Source organism: Myotis lucifugus, unplaced genomic scaffold (genome assembly GCF_000147115.1).
Source record: "Myotis lucifugus unplaced genomic scaffold, Myoluc2.0 scaffold_12, whole genome shotgun sequence".
Classification (NCBI taxonomy): Eukaryota; Metazoa; Chordata; class Mammalia; order Chiroptera; family Vespertilionidae; genus Myotis; species Myotis lucifugus.
In genome coordinates this window covers 12,488,807-12,513,720 of record NW_005871060.1, presented here as the reverse complement: position 1 = coordinate 12,513,720, position 24,914 = coordinate 12,488,807, and the positions used below count along the sequence as shown (strand labels likewise).

At 35.0% G+C, this 24,914-nt stretch overlaps 1 protein-coding gene and 1 pseudogene across 1 annotated transcript in view; one reads left to right on the top strand and one right to left on the bottom strand.

Moving 5' to 3' along the window:
* GRID2 (glutamate ionotropic receptor delta type subunit 2) overlaps nucleotides 1-24,914 on the bottom strand; it is a 1,225,688-nt gene that overhangs the window by 825,880 nt on the left and 374,894 nt on the right. The gene's annotated exons all lie outside the window — the stretch shown is intronic.
* On the top strand, nucleotides 6,174-6,292 carry LOC111825071 (annotated as a pseudogene).

The window sequence follows — 24,914 nt, the reverse complement described above, 5'->3', positions numbered from 1 at the left end:
AACCACATCAAATAACAATAGCAAATCTGAACAAAATTGATTGATTCTTAATGTCATTTTATGCAACAAGCTCTGTATCCGATGACATGCCACAGATAGATTAGGGCAAACATGGATAACATAATTCTTTCCACTTAGATCATAAAGGGTATGATCTAAGCATCCTGCAACAAGATGCCAAATAAGAAAGTAGTAAACTGAAAGAGAACTAAGTTGATTCAAAATCAAGGAATAAAGGTTTCATAAAAAATATCTTAAGAGAGAAAAATGAAATAGATTTTATAAAAGAAAGTTTAGACTAAAATGGGACAAAAGATCACTAGAAAAATTGATTATATTCCAAGTAATAGCAAACACCTATTTATAGAAAACAGTAGTCATTTTAGGTGTAGAGTCGTTCCTAAAATGGGACATGTTCAGGAATGTTGGGACAACAAATATACACATTTAACCTTTATAAGAAAACGAGAGCATAATGAAAGTCTGCCTATTTCTTGTACTTTTCTGATTTTTTGAAAATTTTTAGAGGAAAATGAAACAGATAAAATTATTTGGAACAGAAAAATGAGGTCTAAATTGATGGCAGATAATTAAGTTTGGCTCCATTGAGGAAGTGGTATAAAGACAAATTCAATTAATAAAACACTTCCTGTTCTTTCAAAGCAAACAAGAGGAAAAGTATTTCTTAAATCCCTATGGACCAGTCTAGGAAACATCTAGCAACAGAACTTGCATATTCTGATTGAATAGAGCTGGTCTGGGGCCTGATATTCTGCATTTCTAACAAGCTTCAAGGTGAAGTCATTCTACTAGTTCAAATCCAATACTTTGAGTTGTAGAGCTGTAAAACTAAGGGTAATCTAAGTCAGAAAAAACATACATGAAAATGCCAAGGAATTTTTTTTTTCTAGGGGAAGATTTAAAGTCCCATAAATTTATTTTTGGGGAAGTGGAAGGGGTAGATACCCATGCAGTTTAGAAACTAAAAGAGACCAAGAGAGCTTTACCAAGCTGCAATATTAAGGGAAGATTTAAGTGCAAGTCTGAGAGGCATGGAAGATTGTTTTGAGCAAGGTAGCTGAGACCAAGCTTGGCCTCTGTCTCTGAGCTCAACTCAGACGCGGGTAGCAGGCCTAAGCCAGCAGTCTAGACATCCTTAGCGCTGCCAGTTGTTCCACTGTTTGGTCTATTTGCATATTAGCCTTTTATTATATAGGATTTTTTGTCCCTTAAGTTTTATTACTTGTTACTGTGTTACACTAATGTATACTAAACATTATTATTATTATTTTAAATATGTTTTAACTGATTTTTTTAAGGGGAGAAAGAGAGAGAAGTGTTGATGAGAGAGGAACATCAATTGGTTGCCTCCTGAATGCTCCCTATTGAGGATTGAACCCACAACCTGGGCAAGTGTTCTGACCAAGAATCAAAAACCATGCATGGGATGACAACACTCAACCAACTGAGCCACACAGGCCAGGTCTATTGTTATTATTTTTAATTTTCACCCAAGGATATATGTTATTTATTTGAGAGAGAGAGAGAGAGAGAGAGAGAGAGAGAGAGAGAGATGTAGATGTGAGAATCATCAATTGGTTACCTCCTGTATGCACCCCAAACTGGGATTGAACCTGCAAACTTTTGGTGTATAGGATGACACTTCAACCAACTGAGCCACTTGGCCAGGACCTGAATATTATTTTGGGGATTTTGTCTAATTATAATTTCTCTTGTATTGCTTTCTCTTTCTCTCCTGTATACTTCCATATCTACTGTACATGATAAGCTATACTACTAGAGTCACCTTTTACTTTATGGTCTGGTTGGTAAATGAATATGTAGCCTTTTGTGGCAAAAAGAAGCACTAATATCTAATCTCACAGTATACTACAAAAAACAAGAGTGCTCCATATTAAGTTATTAAATCAAATAACTGTGAGTACAAAACAAATCTCAAGGCAACATTTAAGTTTAATGAAAGAAGGTATGAGAATTCTTTCCATCTTTGGGCAAACACCTACCAGTGGTTCTCAACCTTCCTAATGCCGCGACCCTTTAATACAGTTCCTCATGTTGTGGTGACCCCCAACCATAAAATTATTTTCGTTGCTACTTCATAACTGTAATTTTGCTACTGTTATGAATCGTAATGTAAATATCTGATATGCAGGATGTATTTTCAGGGGTCACAACCCACAGTTTGAGAACCGCTGAATTATAAAGTAATGCACTGAAACTTAAAGTGACTATAGAAAATTAATAAAAATAGTATGTAAAATTTTTGAAAAATGTTAAGGCAGTATAGTAATGTTATATTCAATTTAATTGACTATATATTTATTTGAGTCCGTAGAGTAATTCTGGAAACCGAAATTGATGAAACCACAGACACTGCCATCCAGGATTTTATGAAGAAAAGATATATTTGAAGGAAGATTTTATAAGGCAGATGATTTTATAGCCTTGAAGGATGGTAGGACATTTGTAGATGAAGGGGAGAATTAGTTCATTTCAGCAGAGGAAATATGTGTGTGTGTGTGTATGTGTGTGTGTGTGTATTTTCTTTTTTCTTAAAAGATGTAGCTAAAAGAATAGGTTAGAATCAGGTCACAAAAGCCAATGAATATCAGACAAAGCAGGTTATAACCAATAATATAGTAAATAGAAATCTTCTGTTGTTATTTTATTATTAATTATTCATTTGACATGAGTTTGGTATGATTACAGGTATACTGTAAACCTAATTTGAACACATCAGAGCAGGTAGAGACTAAGAGAGGAAATCCAATTAATAATCATTTTAAGAGTCTGCAGGAGGGACAATAGGGATGTAATTGAAGGCATGGACATTTGAAAGGATGTTAGGGAAATTGTGGATCAAGTATGTTAGGCACAGGTCCTCCATGAAAGAATGTTAGAAGCAGGATTATCGGATGAGCTGTCATAGACATAGGCACTTTTTTCTTCAGTAGATCTTTCACCACTACCCTGCAATTGTTCACACTTCTAATGTTCTTGATCCATACTCTGAGTACTCTGAGAAGAAGGAGGTGCAGTGTCTCATTCAAATGTTATTACTAGGGCCTTGATTCTTGCCTGGCACTTAATTGCTTCCCTATAACAATTCAATGAACATTTGTAGAGAAGTTAAAGTCTCCCATTTGCTTCAAATAAAAAATAGTGTCAGTTTTTAATTTTTATATTTGATTTTCTGGTTAAGAGAAGCATTTATGGAAAATCTAGACTCAGAATCGACTGATGTTGCCCACAGGTCTACCCACATTTCTTCTCCAACCAAAAATAGATCCCCATGCTTTTTAAGGTTTGCAGTGTAATCATTGAAAATTTGTTAAATGTAGGTAATGTTAAAATGTAGGTAAATCATTAAAAGGGCCAATAGACACCTTTCCTCAATGTGTGGTTATAGGACCGTTTTTGTGATCAAATTTAACAAAGAGAAAGTACAGAAGGGAGGTAAAAAAAAGTGATTAAAGAAAATCTCGGAATATTGCGGTTAATTTCAACTACTTTATAATTTTGTAAAAAGTTAAGAACCCCCAAAGTATCTTCCTGAATCTATCCTCTTATTTCAATCTTCCTTTCATTCTTTAAAAATGTTAAGTAATTGCCCCTGCTCTTGGTTTCCTGAAGTCTATTCTCAACAAAGCAATGAGAATGTCCTGATTAAAAGTACTTTTGTGTCATTCCTCTGCTCAAAATCTGTTAGAGCTTCCCAGCTACAGCAGAATTAAAGTTGACAATGACCTATTATCATGCTCTACTCCCAGCCGTCACTTTCTGACCTCCCCTCCTCTTACTTTCGTACTGGTTTACTCTTCTCCAACCACTTGAACTTCAGCTGGTCCAGAAAGTCATTGGGCATATTTTCACATTTAGGTCTTTGGCACCCCATCTCTAAAACATTCCTTCCCCAGGTAGCTTCTTGACTAATCCCCTCACCTCCTTAAAGTCTTCGTTCAAATACACCTACCTCATTAAGGCTAACTGTAATCCCCTCTCCCACATGTTCCTGATCTGTCTGACACAGTTCTCTTTGTACCAAGCATTTATCATCTTCTAGCAGACTATAAAATTCAGTTATTCATTATGTTTTGCTATTATCACTGATTTCCATGCTCCTCCACAAAGGTAGTTATTATTCTTGTTTTTTGTTGTTATTGTTTACACATATATTCCCAGCACCTAGCACCATTTCAGACATAATAATATGACCTCAATAAATATTTTGCTGAATAAAAAATTAATGAATTCTCTTTACCAAATATTCCATACATAGCTTACATTTTGCACAATAGCACCTGCAATTTTTTTCCTTGTGTTTTTATTTTTGGTCTGAATCACAGTAGTCTGTCCCTTTGTATAAATAAGTAAGTAAGTAAATAAATAAATAAATAAATACAGAAACAAAGAACATGTAATGAATCTGACAATTCCACTTCTAAATGCATCCTTACGGGTACTTGGAAAACATGGAATCCTAATTGGTAGCTAGAAAGCATGGGGTTTAGCCTAGTTTGCACGGTGAAGTATTCTCAGAAATTCAACCACCCGTGACAATGACTCAGGAAGCTGCCTCAGAATATCTCTTGTTGGAAGCTTATGTCCTGGTGAATACTTTCCTCGACGATGAACCAGAAAATTAAAACAAAAACTAAACTAAACTGTAAAATTAAGAACAAATAAAATTATGCAACTGAGCAATAAAGAGAAAGAAAAAAAAACAAGACATGGGAGGTTTAAAAAAGTGAGAAAAATGTAAAATAAAATTAATTACTCTATAATTATAATAGTTTCTACAGATTTTATAGAGAATAAACTACTCTTGTTATTAGAATTAATACATTTGATCATTTGACATAATTGAATTCACAATTTTATTCTTTTCAACACGCTGCCGTGTTAAACATAAGTTTAAACAGTCAGCCCTAGCTGGTTTGGCTCAGTGGATAGAGCATTGGTCTTCGAACTGGAGGGTCCCAAGTTCGATTCTAGTCAAGTGCTTGTACCTGGGTTGGAGGCTCAATCCCTGTCCTGGGTCAGGGCAAGTGCGGGAGGCAACCAAGTGATTTGTCTCTCTCACATTCTTTCTCTCTGTCTCTCCCTCTCCCTTTCACCCTCTCTAAAAATCAATGGAAAATTATCCTTGGGTGAGGATTAACAAAAAAATTTAAAGTCGTTGTTCTCTGACACTTACTTTAATTTTAGATTTTTGAAGACTCTTTAGTTAGTGCATTTTTATATATACAACCAAATATAGCTTATTATACAGATATAATGAAATGATACGTGGTATAAAACCCTGTAACTGGCAAAGTGCTAAATAAACTAAAGCTATCATTACTATTAAAATTTTCCCACATGTTTCTTCCCAATGCCTTCATTGTATTAGATTTAGAGTAGAAAAATGTCAAAACTGCTTGCAAGTTACCATGCACATCTCCCACTGAAACCTGTTAAGAGTTACACACGAGTATCAAAGGATAGTATTTGGCCCATAGTATGATCAAGATCTAATTTACTGTACACTGAAAGCATAACATTAGTAATAATAGTTATAGCTGAATCTCAGAAGGTTGGCAATTTTGCTGAAGCATCCAGAATGTTTCTAATCTGAACAACCCAACTTTTAAAAGCCATCTTCTTTTTCTCTTTCCCTCTCCAATCCAATTAAAAGTTGTTTTCCCTTGCTTCAGAGCAGTGGAAGTTCACAGAAGCTTTATTCTACATTTAACAGCTCAGGGTTTTAAGCTAATCAAAAACAGACTTTGAAGACATAAGCATATACAGTAGTATATGTCTGGTGGTGACATGTGAGATCTTCTATCATTAAAATAAAATTGTATTTCAATGCTGTTAGAAAACTGGTAAAACAATGTTTTTTGTTTCAAGTCTTTCACATAGCTGGATCCCATACACGGTAAAAAAAAAAAAGAGTGCAACTTTATTCCTTTGTTTTGCTGGTAATTTAAAATTTTCAGGAATTAAAAGTTTATGTTCCCATTTTGTTGGGTAAGGGAGAAAGAGAATGGATCTGTATCTTTTTATTTATTGCTGAGCTGATTTTTTTTCATGATGCCAGGGCACTGACTTATCCTGTGTATACTCAACATATTTAATCAATGGGTAATAACTGAAATATATGAAAAATAGGCCTCCTGGTACTTCCCACAGGCTGTGTTTTTACACTAACTGTATGGAAAGAAGAGGCAGAGTGAACCCACCCCATATATAGGACCCTTTGCCTGGTATGTGTTGTGAATGGGGGTGGGGGCATGTATTAACAAAAGTAAAGAACTTCATAACATAACATAACATAACATAACATAACATAACATAACATAACATATATGAAAAATAAATAAGTGAGCTCAATTATTTTGGGGCTTGATATGTATGATCTACACATTTTATTCTTCTGATCTATTCAGTTTTTAGGTGCAAAGGATACAAAAACCAAGAGAAAATGTAGCTCTGTACTTGTAAAGCTCTTCCTAAACTAGAAAAGTATATATGCTTGCTTAGCCAAAATTCTGGCATCCTAAATCTTCTTAGGTTGTGATTATGACTGCTGCTCTCTATCACTATGTGATCTTAGGAGGATAATTACTTAATTTATTTGTGGCCTTTTCCCCAGTTTCCCATTTCAAGGAAACTGCTATCTGCTTACAAAACATCTAGGGTCTGAGCTAATGAGGTTTGATTTCATTTCCTTTTTTCATTGTGTTCCAGCAACAGCTCCCAGGCTCTCTATACCTAGGAGGTAATGTGTTTCTAGGGTAGTTAAACACTAAGTAACTTTCCTCAAATTAGGGAAGAACTAATTCTCCAAGTTCAAATTTGGCAGTGACAGACTTCATGCATGAAAACTATTCTGCAATACAACTAAGAGAAGCCATGGCACCAGGTAATATGACTCATGCTGAAAGAAGCATGGATAGATTCTGAAATAAAATGGGATGATAAAAAGAGGAAGTAGAGTTTGATTTAAAAATGGACTCCCATTCATTCTTAATATTTTTATTACACAATCTCTTCCCTTTCCCAGAAATATACACTTCAGAAGATTGACAATAGCTTATACATCAAAACATAGGTCTAAAATCTGATTTGTGTTAAGGAGATAGATGTTTTTCATTAATCTTAAGATTAACTTTGATTAAGTCTGAGAAGCAGGGGGAGAGTTTGGAGAGAAAGAGCAGGGAACCTTCTATTGTCTATTCAACACCTTCTGGATAAACAGAGAAGTTTCAAACTATATTTTTTAATCCAATAATAATCTCTGAAGTAGGTAAACATTATCATAAGCCCCATTAACAGATGGGAAAACAGAGACTTGCAAAGATTAAGAAATTCACCCATCAGATAGCAGGGTGATCATTAAAAACAGGGTCTGTTTGATCACAAAATTCAATCTAAAAAACCACATAATGAATTTACTTTTAGACAGTTTTTAAAGAACTGAGAAATTATTATGACAAAAATGAATATAAGTTAGCAGTTAGATCCAGTAAGTACTTTCTTAATTATATCAGTCCTCCGATAGAAAATACGTAATATTTCTCATATTATAAAATATAATGATTTTAAACAATAGAGGTCTTTTAATGACCCTTATATAACCATGTTACCAGAATACCTGCACTAATATAAAAATTTTAAATGAGCCAGAGGTGATATTTTCTTCTTTTTCAGAGATGCGCTGAGAGGCAATGATTTAGAAATAGAATTATCAACTACAATTTCTTTGTAAAGTTTCTCTCAGGACCTCATTTGCAGCAAGGACTTTCTCTTCCATGTATCCATATTACCTCCAGTCCCAAATAGTTAGTGTTGACTACAACTCTTAGAAGAATGTGTGGCTATTTAGTCCTTGAATTCATATTTCCTGGAAATCCTGTTATTTTTTTTAGAAATTATAGCATATTTATTTTTATTTTTATGAATAAATGTGGTTTGACCTTTTTCTTTTAGCATTTATGGAGCTTCATATAAGCCTCTCAGTACAATTTTGCTCATGCAGATATGGCATCTTTTGGTCATCATGGACTTTATTTTTTAAAATATATTTTTATTGATTTTAGAGAGGAAGAAAGAGATAGAAAAATCAATGATGAGAAAGAATCATTGATTGGCTGCCTCCTGCACACCCCCTACTGGGGATCAAGCCTGCAACCTGGGCATGTGCTCTTGACTTGAATCAAACCAGGGACCCTTCAGTATGCTTGCCGATGCCCTATCCACTGAGCCAATCCAGCTAGGACTGGTCATCATAGACTTTACATGTGAAAGTTCTTTCAGTGTATTTTTAGAATTTCCATAAAACCTTAATGTCCATAAATCAAATAATTCATTTTTGGACTAAATTAGTTCATTTTTCTTTTTATGTAAATCATTGCTAAAATATTGGTAAAATACAAGGTTTCATAATTGCTTTAAATCAATAAAAATCTAGGCATTGTTAGAATGTTAGAGAGATAACAAAGTTGTAAAGCCAGTCAGAACACACTGGGTTTTATTCTCATCATTGCTATTTCCTAGACTTCTTCCTAAGGTTACTTCCTTGGGAAAGCTACTCAACTTCATTGATCCCCAGTTTCGTCATTTAATTATAGTCCTGACTTTGCAGACAAAGAATATAAAGTACCTGATACAATGTCTAGCTCAATAATTAATCAATAAATCTTAAGATTTTAGCAATAGTTATTGGAATCCTTCAACCCAATACAATATTCTTTATAATCAGACTTACTTTTAGTACTTTTTGCCACAGAAAATTATTTATTATTACATAACTTCAATTGCAAAGATGGTCTCCCTTTAACTGATCCCAAATCTGTCTACCTAGAACTTCTATCCTTGTGTACCCTTTGATACTTTCAATAACGAAGAGAAGTCTGACAACAGATCAATCATATATAAATAACTTGTTTCCCATTCTGTCTTACAAGGTAACATCCTCTGGTTTTGTTTTGTGAGATTGTTTGTTTCCTACATGATGAATGAGTTTCCATTCTTTTGGTTTGGCTTAGACAAAACTTAACTATTTTTTTAACCAAGAACTGAAGTAGACCCACTATCTTCAGACTTGGTATGATCCAAGGGCTCAAATAGTGTCATTAGGAACTTGTGGTGTGTGTGTGTGTGTGTGTGTGTGTGTGTGTTTTCATTTCCAAATATGCCTCACCTACCACATATTGGATTCACATATTTTCCCATTTTAATATTAATATATTTTCTAGTCTTGTGTCTTCACATCTCTGAGTGAAGTGGAAAAGAGAAAATGTCTTCAGCCTAATTCTCATTAATCATGAAATTAATCAATGTGGCACTGTGGACAGTTATATAAATTTTATTATATATGGGATAATTCTGTCTGTTAGAATAGACATTGCCATCAATCAATCAGAATAGACACTGGCCATAAACAATAATTATGATAGCAGAGTACACCTATGCTGAGCTTAATTTTTTTCAAGTTTTTCTCCACCATGTTCCCAGAGCAGACTTTAGAGTCAACCTCACCCTAAAATCAAGGATGAGAGTGAAAGTCATCTCAATTTCCAGGAGGAAAAGAGAATCATGCTTACCAAAAGGGAAATAAATGGTTGAGTAATGTTGAATACTGTGGGGAAGCATGAGACTTGGTTGGAAAGTTTGTATGGAGGACATTCTGAGAAAAGTGAAGCGTGCGAAAGGCTGCCCACCCTGCTTATCAGAATTTTGACTTAGGGGAGTGCCAAAGGCTGTGCCCTAATTATTCCTTGACCTTTCCAAATAAGTCTGTGCATGTGCAGACCTCCAGGTGTTTACTGGAATCCTTATGCTTAATCTTTGGGTGTCCTTGCTTAAAGGACACTAAAAACACATGTGTCCTCCCAAGATTACTTACCGTGCTGATTGTATCTTAAAGATAAACTTTATCTCAAACTGCTGTTACAATAAAAGCCTAACAAGTCAGGTGATCAAGGCTGTCTGGTTCCTTTAGTCAGGCAGTCCCTTAGCCTTCTCTTTCACAGCAAACATTGTGTGAGACTAATCCATTCATCCATAACTTAGGGTCTGCTGGTCAGCCCTGGCAAAGTACTAAACTATATATGGTTTTGAGAACTTCCAACAACTTAATTAATTAACTGAATGAATTTCAGTTCAATTATTGTTTTATTGAACATACTCTCCATAATTAATACTAGGCATGAAGTCTGATCAATAAGTGTTGAGCAGGAATATTACCTGTTTTTGTCTAAAATCTATATTTCTGTTAAGGAAACCTAAGATTTCTCTAACCAATTTGATATTCCTCACTTGAAATATTGCCAACCTTTTTCCTCAGCAACTATACTTATATAGTTCATAGTTCTCTACCTTGTAAAATTCGATCCTACTTGGTTTATTCTGTCCTCATTTTATATAAATTCAATCAATAAATCACCATATAGAAACTTCAACATATCATCTCTAGACACTGAAAATTAATAAATAACCATCCAATTACTGAAAAAACAATTTTTTAAAAAGAGATGACACATAGTAAAGGACACCTTCCTCTAGATTTATATTGATGTGTAAATTGACAGTGTTTGATCAAATAGCTATGAATGAACTTCATTCTATATTTCTCCACCATGTAGAAAAGAATATGTGTTTTATGAAAACATAGTATATAGGCCATAATTTTTATAAATTGTCAGGCGGATATTAATTTTAATTTATGAAGCTTATATTAGTATCTAGTCATTAATTTTTTTTGATGTTCATACTAAAAATAATTACTCATCAAATTTAGAATCTTGCTTGGATCAGCATTAACCTTAGTGGTGGGAAGACCGGAGGATCCATTTTCCCATTTAGATTTATGTTACCATCGTCTTATGCAGAACAGAGAGACTTCAGATTCTGAAATAAAACATCATCAATTCTACATTATCCTGAAACATATTATCTGCATTTCAACTTATCATCATAAATCTCATTCTCATGTTCTGACTTCTATAATTAAGCAGAGTATGTGATGAAGTCTTATAGTGCTACTGCTTTCTGTCTTAATTTCTTTCACCTGTGCTAGGTGTGGCAGAGTGGGAAATATTTTAAACAGTAATACTGAATTATCTCTCTAAACCCAACAAAATAATAATACATAAATTTGTCACACTTTAAGGATTAAGAGGAAAATATTTCCACTTGGGCCAGTATACGGTGTTACAACATCAAAGAAGCATAGTTTAGGGGACCGTTCTATTCCAATTCCGTCATTTGCAGGTGAAGACCTAGGCTCAGGGATGTTCACTGGCTTGTCTAATATTCAATGGCTAGAAAGGACCAAAGATAGCACAAGGGCTCAGAATTTCTGTTAATTCAGGCCCTTCCTCTCTTCCATGGTGCTTCTTAATGAAAAGGTTACACTCCAATAAACAAAGAAAAAAGAGTTCGGAAAAAGTGAGCAACAAGGAGGAGATGGTCAGCGTTATTTCTCCTTCCAGCTGTGATTTGTTTTCTTTTTGATCACTGAGCATTCACTGTGGTAGTCACTGTTTTAAACTCTATGGAATATAAAGATGAATAAGGTAGGGGTAATACGAAGAAAGGGGTCCACATTTAGACTTTTACTGTGACATACCATTCACACTATACATTAATTTTATGTTAATAAAAGTAGTTCAAATTTAAAAAGCATTCATAGTTATGTCCCCTTCATTACTTTCAAAGTATATTGATACTTTTAATTATTATGCTTTTTCAGGCAATAAAATGAATGAATTTCTCTCATCTTTTCTTCATTTGAAATTCATATATTTGTATGCTGTAAATAAAATGCTATAGGTACTGTTTTGCTTTCTGCTAAATAGTTTATATCAGCTAGTAAAATTGTTGTTCTCTTTAACAAATGAAATTACTTTTAATTTGTCAAATCAAAAACTTTACAAATCTGTAATAATTCATAGTTTTTACTGTAAAAGAACAGATCATTGAGAGATGAAAAGTTCAGTAGAATAAATCAAATAAATAAGTCACAGGGGTATAAAATACAGGATATGCAATATAATCAATATCGTAATAATATTATATGTTGCAAGATGGTTACTAGACTTATCAAGGTGGTCACTTCATAAGGTATATAAATGTCAAATCACTATGCTGTACACCTGTAATGCACATGATATTTTATGTCAACTATACTTTAGTTAAAATAAGATGTTAAAAGAAATTTACTAAAATGTGAAACAATACCACTCTTAACATTTTGTTTGGAAAAAAATAATTACTTATATTAGCATTTATTGAGTTTAATATAAATTTAATTATTTAATTAATTAATCTAATACATTAATACTTAAAAAAGACATCATTTGGCAAGCTCTATCCTGTGAATTTCATGTTTAAGTGATGTTAGATCTTAAAAACTGCAACTGTTCAAAAACTGGCTACTTTATTAATCATTTTTAAAATTATTTTCATTTCTTTCTTATTAATTTCTCCAGTTTCAGGGTCATGAGCTGCCAATTTAAGTGTATTAATGGATGTGATAGCTAATATTTGCTCCCTAGCATCTCTCACCCTAGCACTGTGAATGAAGAATGAGCTGCCACAATGTATTTTAGAGAAAATACATTCCTTATTACCACTACATAATCAGAGAGCTTGCATTATGAATCTCTAATACAATAAGAAATACATGTCTTTAAGGACAACTTTTAAACAGAAGAATATCTCAAAACAACATCAATTAACTTTTGAACAAATTCCTCATGTCTTTTAACACAATAGTTTGTAACGAACAACAAAACTCTTATGATCATGTTTGCTTATTCTAATATAATAAAAAATGTGTGTTTGTATTGCAAAATACAATGTTAAGAGGTATAATTTGGAAGGGCAAAATGATGGGAATGCTCAGATATTTTAATGCACTATTTAAAAAAAAAACACAGGACAGAACTGCCCTGAGTTTAAGGGCCATTTTTGCATTACATATATCTGAAACTGGAAATCATTATATCTGCAAGTATGAATCATGAAGTGGGCTCTGTACTCTGCACGCTTGATAATTGTGACTTTTATTCCTCTGATGTAAAAATCTCTTTTAGCTAGGCATGCTCGTCCCAGATTCGGGCTGTAAAACATTGCAGCTTACACTGCATTTACTTTAGGACAACTGTACATCCTTCCTTTCTATTTACCTCACTTAATGAAATAGAAAATAGGCTGCTGTCACCTAGCACTACATTCACTAATCTTTTGTTTGTTTGTTCAGTCCTGGGTGTCAACCAGAATGGCAACTTATCCCTTTCCTTTCCAAAACACACACACTTCACATTTTTCATCCAGAGAATATTAAACAGCCTTGTGGTTCACCCAGAACTCCTCTCTGTACTTTATTTAGTTTGCTGTCAGAGTCTGGAAATAATGTTTAATGTCTTACTCATTATATATCTTTAGTGTTTCATACAGTGCCTGGCACATAATAGGTACTGATTTTTAGATTTGAAAATGAATGTGTGATACTATTAATTACTTCTGCTTCTTTAACTTCTTTAACAAGGTGACTGTATTTCCTGAGATGCACATCAACAGAAGAGATAAATTTTACCACTTAAATGGTCAAAGTGACTTTTGTTGAAAACTTTTCTATATCTAGAAGTTTACTTCAATGAGATAAATAATATATTTTCTTAAAGGGAATGATGAATACTCTGTATGCTCATACTGGTTGCTTGCATTGAATTAAAGTGCAGTAAAGCAATCTGACTTTGGTTCTAAAGTGGCAACGAACATACTTCATTGTATATATGATCTGAATAAAAATTTAGATTACATTTTAAGGGTCAATTTTATTAAATTTTGAGCATTTTCAAAACAATAACATTGACCCTTAAAATGTATATATCTCAGCTTTTATGCAGATAATATATACCAAGGAATACGAATTTTCATTATTTTCTTTCCTAATGACATGCTAGGTAAGAAATTTTGATATATTTGCATTATAAACAACATATGGCCTACGATATGGCTGGTAAGAGCTAGATAAAAGGTACAAGAGAAAAATGTTATAAAATATTTGAATCATAAAAATTCAAATGAAAATAGTTGATCAAAACACTATCATAAGAATATTATATTTTAAAGTTAGTTCTAATATGCTAAATATATGCATTCTCCTTTTCTGCATAACTTTTATGCACCTGGACTAATACAAATAATTAAATGGTGTGTAAAATTAAAAACTTATTTACCAAAGGAGAGTTTTGGTTGGTTTCCTCTCTGGGAATATCACCATATCTCACTGGCAGTATTGTACACTCATTCTTAATTACATTTCTAAGCAAATCAATGTTTAGCATAATGATTGCCAGCAGATATATGTTTATTTAAACCCCAGTCTTAGTTGGCTAGCCAGACCCAAAAGAGCATGAGCTTCAAAACTAGTCAAATAATTTGTGACGAAGAATTAAGTTCTTTGTAAATCCTCAGTTCAATACATCACCTCCCCCCCAAATTTTTCCAACTCCTCAGTCCATCCTAAGATGTTGCATCCCTAATAAGTACATTCAATATGAGTTTTTGAATCACAAATTTAAAAACAAAGGTTTTAAAGTCAAAATATTATACATTTTTGAGTACCAGAAAGTTTTTATAGCTAACATTAAAACGCCTTCCCAATACTTTTCTAGAGCTATATTTTTTTATAAAAAACATTTTCATCTCAAACTCAATGTCAAGGTATAAGTAAGCAATATGTTTTATATATTTAAAACTATTGTTTTCATGGACTTTCCTACTTCTTACTTTTATTCAATATAAATCCGTGACTTAAATTGTATAAGTATCTTATATGGCAATAAATGTTAAGTAAATCAGTTTTGTGACTAGAAGTGTAGTTATGTTTAAGCTTAGATAATAAAAATGTCATAAATCCACAAATATACATTATACAAATTCTTTCTTTTAAATATATATTTCCATTTTTTAATTACAGTTGACATAGAGCATTATATTAGTTTCAGGTGTACAGCACAGTGATTAGACATAACCTATGCTATACTTTACAGCCCAATGACTATCTGTAACTATGAATTTGTATTTCTTAATTCCTTCCCCCTTTTCACTCATCCTCTCAACCACCTCCCATCTGGCAACCATTAAAATGTTCTCTGTATCTATGAATTTGTTTCTGTTTTGTTGTTCTCTTTTATTTTTCTTTCTTAGGTTCCATGTATAAGTGAAATCAGATGATATTTGTCTTTTTCTTTCTGCCATATTTTACTAGCATAATACCCTCAAGGTCCATCCATGTTGTTGTAGATGGCAAGATTGCATTCTTTTTATGGCCAAGTAATAATATTCCATTATATATATGTACCACTCCTTCTTTGTCCCTTTGTGTATTGATAGACACTCGGTTTGCTTGTATATCTAGGGTACTGCAAACAATGCTACAATGCACATATGGTTGGGTATGGTTTTTTGAATTAGTGTTTTGGTTTTCTTTTAATATGAGAAAAAGTGCTTTGTGGAGAGTGTTCTTATCCCAACTCAGTTCTTCAGCAATACATTAAGAGCACAGTGTAGGTGGCAAGATAAATTATATTCTAGAGCTCCTGTATTTGTTGTTTCTCTCTGTTGCATTTTAAGAGTGTTTTATAAAATGCAGAGATGCTATAACCTAGATAGAGCATACAATGGAATCATAAAATGCAAAGGCTCTAAATACACATAGCATCTCTATAGGATCCTACAATGTGTTAACTCTTCCCTCTGCCCTTCAGATAAATGTGAAGCAAAACAAAATAGAAGTACAATTTGAAAGATTCCTTTTTCACATTAATGAACACACATAAATTTTGTAGATAACATAAAGATAATAACGGCACAATTTCTTTCTACAATGTTATTTTTTTAAGTATAATATGGTTTTTACTTTGTTTTATTTTCAAATTACCCTTCAGATTTTTAAAAGTTGACTATCAGAAATTGGGGTTCACAAAGAATATAAGCTCATCTTAAAATGGGTTTGTTATACTATGCTTGAAATTTAAAATTTTTCTCAGCAATTTTACATGGTCAAACAACCAACAAATTAATGTGAGTTTGCTATAGGAATCCAATTCCAGAATCTACTTATATCTTATGAACAATCTCTACAATACAGGTATACAATACAGTGATACATTATATAACATACAGATGGTTATCTTATCAAGTCTATGAAATCAGTAGGGGCAACTTATAAAACTACGAAAATAAAGGTGATTATTGTTAATGAAATACGGAGAAAAATGCACTCAAAGGTATTACCAGAACAATTAAAATAATTATTCTTGAAGAAAGTCTGATGTTATTCATAATTGAAAAGGAAATAACATAGTTCTACTCATATAACTCCTTCTTTAAAAGTAAGTTATCCTGGATGGTTCATCATACACTCTAAAGGCTGCATCACATTCCTTGAAACTCTAGGTTCCATAGATGCTATCAAATTCATTCATTTAGACATTGATTGGTTTATTCATTCAATAAGCCTGTATAAAAGTGTCTACTATGCACTATTCTTTGTGATAAGCACAGGGAAATAGATGGATAGAAATAGTGTGTGTATCAGTCAATAGGAAAACATGGTGTACAGGAGGACAGAAGGAATAAAGACAATAAGTTAGAAAGTTGATCGTGCCCCACATTGGGCATTAGTTATTGCTTAGCTGGTGTGGTTCAGTGGTTGAGCATCAACCTATGAACCAGAAGGTCATGGTTTGATTCACGGTCAGGGCACATGCTGGGGTTGCGGGTTGGATCCCCAGTGTGGGGCATGTAGGAGGCAGCCAATCAATGATTCTCTCTCATCATTGATGTTTCTTTCTCTCCCTCTCCCTTCCTCTCTAAAATTAAAAAAAGAAAAGAAACTTGAAAATGTGCAGGTCAGCTAGATGTTGAGTACAGAATCAGATTTTAGTGGGGAGCAGGAATGGTTGCATTTAATGTGCATTTAACAGAGATATAAACCTTTGGAAAGCTTTAGTCCATATTTTCTTTTATTCAGTAGTAAGAGTAGCCAAACGATGCAGGGGAAATGAAGTGTACAGTTAAAGACCTACTTAAAACTGCCCTGACTACAGCCCACTCTTAGTGGCTCTATCCACAGAAACCCTACCTGATTATGGCCCTGTAAAAGGAAAAACATCATGCAATTAAAGGCAGACTCCATCTAAATCTAGTAGATACCAACTAGGAAGAAGATGATTTGAAGAGCTTGGAAGTGAAATGATAAAAAAAGAAGAACATGACTTCCATACACGTGTTAGAACCTAAACTCTCAAGAGAACTTCTCTGACTTGCTGGTTCTAGGGTCTTTTATGAATCAAAAAATAAGAACAAAACAAAATACACAATCTATGAATAAGTAAAAGCAACAAAATACACAGACGTATGCAAATCTTGCTTGTTCTATTTACCAGGTACATAAGTGGGAAGAGAAAACCCAGAAATCAGGTAACTTGAGTTGGGAGGAGAAAACCTGCCCTGTGGGTCTATCTAAAGTTTCGGAGCCACCCAGACAGCATGCTGCCAGGCTTTCTCTTTTGACCACCACGCAGGAGATTTTAGATATCACGCCTGGGAACTGGCACAAGGAACCAGCAATGGTGATGATAACAGGGCCTAGATAGACCATCAGAACAGTACCATAGGTTTATATTACTCTTTAGAATGATCATATATACAATTATTTATTTTAAATATAACAAAGGAGTAAAGGTATGAGATAATTGTAAAATGGAAGCAGTAATCCAAGGATTAGTGATTCTTAAGAACTTTTCTCCAAAAATAATCGTGGAGTGAGCTATTTCAAATTTGAAGGTTCTCTGGTCAAATGGAGATTTCCTTCTTGGTGATCCTTCTTGGACCCAGGTGTATCAGCATGGTGAAGGACCTCAGAAGCCTCCCCGCAAATACAGTGTCTTATTTCTATTTAACAAAGCATTTTTCTAACTTGAAACTCCCAATACAGCTTAGGCATTTGACATAAGAAAAATGGGAAAGCCACTTAGTATCCAATATTGACATATCTTTAAGATTGTAACTGATGCCTCTTTAGTAAAAATAATGTACTAAAATCATTTACAATTACATATTCTTTATGTTTTTGCTTTCTTTTTTTGTGTGTGTGTTTTTGCTTTCTAAGACCTACTTAACATGCTTTTGGTGCAAAACAGATTATCTTAAATTTTGAATAAAGTATATTTTATTTAATGCATGCATAAACCACACCTGGCTTAATGGTATTCTTGTCTGTGTTGCTTGATATTTAACATGATAATCAAACCGTACTGCAGTGTTCACAGTTCCTGATGAGCCCTAAATGAGGCTCCATCAATCTGGCAGACTATTTCAAGACTAGAACTAAAGATGAAAAATCTCACCTTGCTTCTAAAATAAAACTCCACCTTGCCAAATATGTCCAAACTAAATCATTTAAGTAAAAATAATTGAGTCCAAACCCTTTCAAAGGATTATTCCTAAGCCATCACCTGCCCTAGATGACACTAATCCTTAGTAAATGATACCTGTTCTTAGAATCTCACCTGCACATAATCAAAAAACTCAAAATATAATCGGCACATGAACTTTTAAAAGAACAATATATAAATGACACTAATGGCTATTTTCAAGAAATGTATATGAAACTGATTCCTTGCATCCTATCTAGTCACATTCTTTAAATCACCTCTTCTTTTTTTTTAAATCTCTGAAACAATATTTTAAAAGCTTTTTAAAAAAAGATAATGGCTTATGATCCTATACATGTTAACACATCACATCAAAATTTCGTTTTATAAAACACTTCAACAACACATTAATTCTGCTACTCCATCTCACTACTTGTGAAGCAAGGTTCTTCCCAGTACTCCTTTCCTATTAATAAAAACATCTAAAATATAATGTTATTTGCATACTAACGCTAACAAGAGTTTAGCAGGTATTTCAGATGGTCTAAGCAAGGCAATCTTCTATTTCTATGAGCAGGATCCTGTCCTATTATCTATTGACAAGGATGGAACAGAAAGGGTTCCTGTTCAAAATGGCAGTGAAGAAGGCTCCTGGACTCACCTCCTCTGGAGGACACACCACATTTATAGCTACATAGAGAAGAACGCCCAGTGGAAGAAATCCAGCAATTAGCTGAGTGGCTCCTACACGTAGGTAAATAGGAAAAAAAAGACAACACGAAACCACATGGAACGGGGTAGGAGAGGCTGAGCCACAATCTCACCATAAATCCTATCCCTGGTGCTGGAACATGAAATCAAAAAGGAACTCGCAACTCCTAACCTCTCCCTGAGGAGTGAAGGGCTTAGACCCAATATCCACTGCCCAACTTTTAAGTTTTCTTCCTGAAGAATGGCCCCCAAAACACCAAGCTCTCAAAGCCTACAAGGCTTGCTTTCATGAGACCCATAATACTATCTATAATAATAAAAGCGTAATATGCTAATTAGACTGGACAGCTGAACCACATTCTGGATGACCTTCCAGATGAAGCCAGGGCTGCGAGGGCCGAGCCCCTTGACTCCTGCATCAGCCCTCTAGTAACAAATAACAACAAGAAGAGTTCTTACTCGGCTCTCAGGATTCAGAGAGTCCAGCCTACCCTTGAGTGCTCAGCACACAGGAGGTGGGCTGAACTGCCCAGTCTTTCCCTGAAGGAGGCCTATTTGCATGTTTTAAAAGCTGTAGCCTGAGGGTCAGGCTTCTAACTTAATACACATCTAGTGGCTGACTGCAGTCTGCTCCAGGGACAGGGAGGCCACAGGTCCCCTCTTCTTGCTTTCCCTCTGCCCTCCTCCAGATTGCTGGTGGCTCCCAGCCTGGGGAACGCAAGGGGATGCACTCCTTAATCAATGGGCTCTAGCTGCAAATGGGCTTTGCATTCACAGGCCCCAGGGGACTTTAGAAAACACAGAAATAGTTCTTAACCATTTGTACGCCATAAGCATCTATAGACACAAGAGGCAGAGGCGGACCTTTTTGAATCAAATTCAAAATACTGTGGAAGTTAACTGATTAACCAGCTATTTCCCCTTAGGGCTCAGCTCAGATATAAAGGATTGAACTGCCCAATCTCTTCTTCATAGAGGTCTATTTGTACATGTTAAATGTTTCAGCCTGGCCTGGCAGGTCTGCAGTGGCTTGGTGGTTGAGCTTCGACCTGTGGACCTGGAGATCACTGTTCAATTCCTGACCTGGGCACATACCTGGGTTGTGGGCTCTATCCGTAGTGTGGGGCCTGCAGGAGGCAGCTGATCAATGATTCTCTTTCATCATTGCTGTTTCTGACTCTCTCTCTCTCTCTCTCTCTCTCTCTCTCTCTCTCTCTCTCCCTTTCCCTTTCTCTCTGAAAGCCATAAAAATATATTTTTAAAAAAGCTGCAGCTGTGGATCAGGTTTCTAATTGAACTCCCATGTAAGGGTTGGCTGCGATCTTCTCCAGAGTCTGGGAAGGCTGGCAACTGTCATCTTCATGCTCTCCCTCTGGGTGTGAATCTGAAGGAAATGAAATCACCATCTAAAAAAGATACATGCCTCCCCCTGTACACTGCAGCACTATTTACAATAGGTAAGCACAAAACAAACCCTGGTGTTCATCAATAGTTAAATAAAGAAAATGTGGGTAGATGTACGATGGAATATTATTCTTGCCATTTGTGACAACATGGATGTACCTTGAGGTATTATGCTAAGTGAAATAAGTCAGACAGACAAAAACCCTATGATGTCACTTTTATGTGGAATCCCAAAACATCAGACTCACAGAAAGTATAGATAGGTGGTTGCCAAAGAGAGGGAGAAGGGTGGGCAAAATGGATGAAGGTGATCAAAAGGTACACACTTCTAGTTATAAGATAACTAAGATACCGGGCTGTATAACATGATGACTAGAGCTAACAACACTGCAGTGTATATTTAGAAGTTGCTGAGAGAGTAGATCTTAGAAGATGTCATCAGAAAATAAAAAGTGTAACAATGTGAGGTGAGGGATGTTGGATAAACTCATTGTGGTAATCATTTTACAATATACAATATACATGCATGAAATCATGTTGTATTTCTCTAAGACTAACACAATATTAAATGTCAATTCTATCTCAGTAAAACACAGGGAAAATCATAAATACATAATTTCTACTTCAACCTCTGTTATAAAACAAATCAATGATAGGGTCAGAAAAAAGTTGCAGACAATTGTGTTCAGTTGTATATATTGCACCAATTCTTCCTATCTCATGGGGACTTTCAAAGCCCTGTGTAGTTCAGTGTATGATTTGATTGATGAAGTGCATAGCTTCTAGATTTGAACGTAAAAGGTAAAAGAAATATAAGCAGAATCTAGAGGAGGTTATGAAACAATGAAAGGAAAGGACACAGAAAAACTGATTATTTGTTTATAGTTGAATAGTACATAGGTAGAGAGCTTGGGGTATTATTTAACATTGTGATGGTGGAGTGAGTGAGTGAGTGACTGAATGAGTTTTTTCTGTTGAGAAAAAAAAAGAAGAAAAGAGAAAGAAGGAAGGCAATAAAGAAAGAATTAGATAAAGATCTCAATGGATAAAGTGGTCCAAACTGACATATTAACAGACTAGAATATATTTGTACTAACCCTTATCCAAAAAAAAACCACCAAAACAAAACAAAAAAACATTTAAAATATATTGGAATGGAAAAAGCACTTTCAATAAGATAGAGTTAAATGACAAAATTTGTGTGTTTTTTTCTTTTGTTAATCCTCACCTGAGGATATTTTTCTATTGATTTTTTTATTTTTTTAGAGAGAGTGGAAGAGAGAGGGAAAGACAGAGAGAAAGATTGATACATAGATTGGTTGCCTCCAGCACACACCCTGACCAGGGCCTAGGCCGGTACTTGCCCTTGACCCGAATTGAACCTGGAATTGAACCTTTGGTCCACCTGCTAGGGCCATGACAAAATTTCAAATTTCAGCTGCCTTAAGCTACAGCAATAGATAAAATCAGGTGATGATAAACACTCATTATTGGTCCTTTGTGAAAATAAAAGTTAAAATTAATGTTGTAGTTGAAATCTAAACTAGTCAGGAAGTTAGGGAAAGTTACTCCCTGAGAACAATATTAGGATCTGGAATGTTTATAGTTTAAATTCTCTCTTGAAGATACTTAAGGTAAAACAGATTAAGCTTTTGCATCAACTTTATAGGAAAGCAAATGATCTCTTCAAAGAGCAATCCTATATACTAAAAGCCTAATATGCTAAGTGTCTGGTCAGCCAGTCAGCTGTTCAACCAATCAAAGCATAATATGCTAATGATATGCTAAGGCCACTCAACCACTCGCTATGATGTGCACTGACCACCAGGGGTCAGACACTCCGACCGGTAGGTTAGCTTGTTGCTGGGGTCTGGCCAATCAGGACTGAGAAAGATGGGCTGGACACACCCTGGAGCCCTCCCACGGTCCTTCCCCAGCTGGCCAACCTCCCATGTCTCTCCCTAGCCCCGATTGTACACCACTGGGGTCCCTTGGCATGGCCTCTGCCCTCTCACAATCTGGGACCCCTCGGGGGATGTCGGAGAGCCGGTTTCGGCCTGACGCTGGAACTACTGGTCACTAGGATGCGCACTGAGCACTAGGGGTCAGATGCTAAATGCAGGAGCTGCCCCCTGTGGTCAGTGCCCTCCAACAGGGGGAGCGCTGCTCAGCCAGAAGCCAGACTCACAGCTGGCGAGCACAGCGGCAGTGGCAGGAGCCTCTCCTGCCTCAATGGCAGCACTAAGTCATCAGTTGAACATCCCCTGAGGGCTCCCAGACAGCCAGAGGGCGCAGGCTTGGCTGAGGGACCCCCCCACCCAAGTGCACAAGTTTTGTGCACTGGGCCTCTAGTTAATAAATAACCAAGTGTAAGAGGTTCTCAATAGTATTGCAATTATTCACCAGAAACATTTTTTTTCATCCCTGTTTGTCCACTTCATCTTGATTTGCTTTGGGAAAAAGGTAACATAACACTATCAGAGAATGGGGATAGTCACAGTTTGGGGAGTTGGACTGACTTGAAATCCTGTCTACAGCCTACAATCATGAGTTCTCTAAAGAAATTCTAGGCAAATAAAATGAAAGGAAACAACAACAAAAATTAACAAAAATCATCCTTTGAATTTTTCTTCATGTAAAACGATTTTCAATTTTAAAAGTAAAGAATACATAATTTTATTTTATTCTCGTATTTAAGCTCAGTTACCTATTGGGCTCTGATTGAATTCCTTAGTTCATTGTCTTGTGACATTAACAAGCAATGGCTGAAAGTCAGTTGCATGCTTGAGTCCCTGTAAGGGGGGATTTCAGTCCTAACTCCTGCAGAACAGATTAACACTGCCAAATATTGCACAGTACTCACTTAATTCTTCTTTCATATTGAATTCATATGTTCAGATATAATTAAAGCTTGTTTTTCCCCTTTATGCCTGAAGTTTTTAAATTGATAATTAATTAATTGGTTGATTTTCAAATTATTAAAGGTCTATTCGTGCCAAACACTGAGTTAGAACCTGAGAATAAAATTATGTGGAAGACTAACATTGTTCTTTGCCCTTACAAGTTAACATATAAAGGATTACTGGCAGGAGATTAACACTGCTAGCACAAAGAAGCTTTGAAAGTCTCTGAGGTCAACTGCATGGGTGTGCACTCAAAAGGTTGCTTAGCACCTTGAAGGCCAAATTGAGTTTTGCACGCTCAGGCAGAGAAATCCTATCAAACTATGTAAAAGGTATATGTAAGAACACAGTTTTAATAACATGATCCAGCTTATTTTCCAGAGTTGTATGAATACAACAAATATTCCAGGATCTCCAGAGATTGTGTCATATTATGGGCTAGTGAAGTCTTTGGATTTATCTGTGAAGGGCTAGGCTTTCCATTACAATCAAGACTCAGTGACAGGAGATTTGACTTTGGGTGGTGGGCACATGGTCCTATATACAGATTTTTTAAATTAGTAATCCACACATGTAACCTATATGTTCATGTAGACTAATGTCACCCCAATAAATTTTTTTTAAAAAGGCTCAGAGGATCTCTATTGAGTACAGTTGCATTTCCCCAGCTAACAATGATGTAGTTGATTTTAATCTACAAACGTAGCTGTTGTATGTGAGATTTGTTCCGTTATTTTTCTTGGCAGAAAACAAAAAGGACAACAAACAGCTTTGCCCTTTCACTTAGTATGTAGGGTGTTATGGACAAAATAAAGAGAACAGGATGTTATGGACCAAATAAAATCAGAAATAATTATTAAGGCAAACATTTACTGTGTTTGCTAAACAGTGTGTGCTACATGTTTTGCCCTTCACTTTATTGAATTTTTTCTTTCATTCTCGGTACTATGAAAATTACTATTATAGATGTCAATTTATCAGCATCAAGTAATCACAAAATGGCTCACATAATTAATCACTACGTCTTTCCTGCATGAGAAAGTCAGGACATCAATACACTTACATTTTCTATGTAAAAAGAATATGTATCTATAAAGTTAATGTCATTAATAGTTTTCAAGATAAAATCACCATAACATATTTTATATTCTTCCTGCCAGGCTGAGTCTATTTACATTTACATTAAACACAATCGGAAGTAGAATGTACACAAAGGCAACACTGTACCCTTTTAATAATTTGATGTCAAAATAAGATAAAACTCTAGAAAGCCAGAGAATCATTATACTAACTCAGGGTAATTAATTTAATATAAGGCCATTTCCCCAGAGCCTGGTGAACAGCAAAGCACCAAATAACATTTAGAACACCAACAGAATTTGGAGAGCCCCAAGGGCTTATCATAATGAGATTTAGCCTGAAGTAAGCTCATCCT